The following is a 1,906-nucleotide window of genomic DNA, read 5'->3' as shown; positions in this document are numbered from 1 at the left end:
ATTCTTATTGCAAGTGCAATAAGCTCATCCAAACTAGCAGGCTCATCCCTGGCTGCCAATTGATCTTTTATAGTTTCAGATAATGATCCGGTAAAAATACCTTTCAGAGCCAACTCGTCCCAACCTGCCTCTTCTGCAGTAACCCGAAAGTCCACTGAATGTTCTGCCACCGATCTGTGTCCCTGACGCAGCGTGAGTAAACGCTTTGCCGCTTCCTCCCGCTGCAACGGATGGTCAAACACTCGCTGGAACTCTTGGATAAAATGTGAAAAAATTAACGTATCGATCGGGTGCGTAACGAAAAACGCTTGAGCTCAGCGGAGCGCTCGTCTCTTCAGTGCCAACACTACAAAAATGATCTTCAAAGCATGTGAGGGAAAAAGCGACGGAGAGCGAGCAAAAGCTAAATTGCACTGCAGAAGGAAACCTCTGCAGCGGTCGGTGTCACCCTCAGATAACTCCGATGGCTTTACTTCCGGTTCACGGAACGGGGGTGAGGAGGCAGGACGGGGCGTGGTAACGACTGGTGGAGTAACGGGAATTGTGGGAAATAGAGTCCCTAACCGATTGTCCAGAGCAACTATCTGATGGGAGACTTGATTTAGTGTCTCGCAGGTATCCTGTTGAACCTGATATAGTTGTTGAATCAAGGTTTCATATTGGTCTAAGCGATGCTCGTGATGAACTAACGTGTCCACGGTCTGTCCGCCACCGGAACTGCTCTTAGAATTTGGGTCTGGCTGGAGCATTCTGTCAGGAGTCAGACTATTTTCTAATTGAGCAGTTCGGCGACAGACAGACCAGGAGACCAACGTAACAGTAAGTGTCTTTATTTACAGTGAAACAAATCTGTGAAGATGAGCAGCAGCCGGGACCTGGAAGCAGAGGACGTCGTGAGTCTGAGAGTCTTTCAGGAAATGAGCAGGTAGGATAGCAAAAGGTAATTTTCCAAGTGAGTGTTCTTACGGAGAGAGACATGATCCACAGCACGGAGGTGAGAGGATGAGGTAGGTATTTTCCGGTGGAGGTTTGGTGGTAGTTCCAGAAGGTAGCAGGTAAGTTTCTTATTTCCAGGTGGCAGCGGTTACGTTGGTAGACAGGCACAGGTAAAAAGGTGGGTACTTAGCTTAGTGGCGAGTTTTGGATGCAGACCAGACTGTAGACAGGTAATCCTAGGTAGGTACAAGGCAGAAAACAAAAACGTAGTTCTCAACAAGAGTTTAAAATATCGGAGATTTACAAAAGGCTTAGCACTTTACCACTTGACAAAACAATGCTCCAGCGCTGATCTGGTTCCCAGCACAGCCTTAAGTACCCGTGACCGCCTGACGAGCCTGATCCGCTGCAGGTGTGGAAGGAGTGGCGACGAGATGTCAATCAACGGCTCACCAGGAAGTACTCACACACACACAAACTCCAAATCATATAGGATTAGGGTATATATATATATATATATATATATATGTGTGTGTGTGTGTGTGTGTCGCCCGGCCAAACAAGGTCTGCGTCAGGTGCTGGGGAACCAGAGCACCTTGATGAAAAATGGGCTACTGGAACAAGACGGAGGAAATGGATGAGAGGTGAAAACATGGATCTGTTGGAATGCTACTACGCAAGTAACCCTAGTCAGAGAGGTTTCATGCAAAGAATGCAGGAAGAATGGTTACTTTGACATCCCCAGTCAACACTGACTGCCAAACAACTAGTAGCTCAGTGTTCCAATATTCAAAAACGGCAACTACTATCACAACTTGAGATTGATGAGGTGCAACACAAATGCTATGGCAAGGGGGGAGGAGCCAGGATGCCAGGTTAGAGGGGAATTAACTCCAACTCCCCACCCAGAGGTTGGGTATGCAGCCCCAATGAACGAACCATCTAAGCTGAACAAAACAGCCACTGACCT

Source organism: Kryptolebias marmoratus, linkage group LG6 (assembly GCF_001649575.2).
Source record: "Kryptolebias marmoratus isolate JLee-2015 linkage group LG6, ASM164957v2, whole genome shotgun sequence".
Lineage (NCBI taxonomy): Eukaryota > Metazoa > Chordata > Actinopteri > Cyprinodontiformes > Rivulidae > Kryptolebias > Kryptolebias marmoratus.
This window is presented reverse-complemented; position numbering follows the sequence as displayed.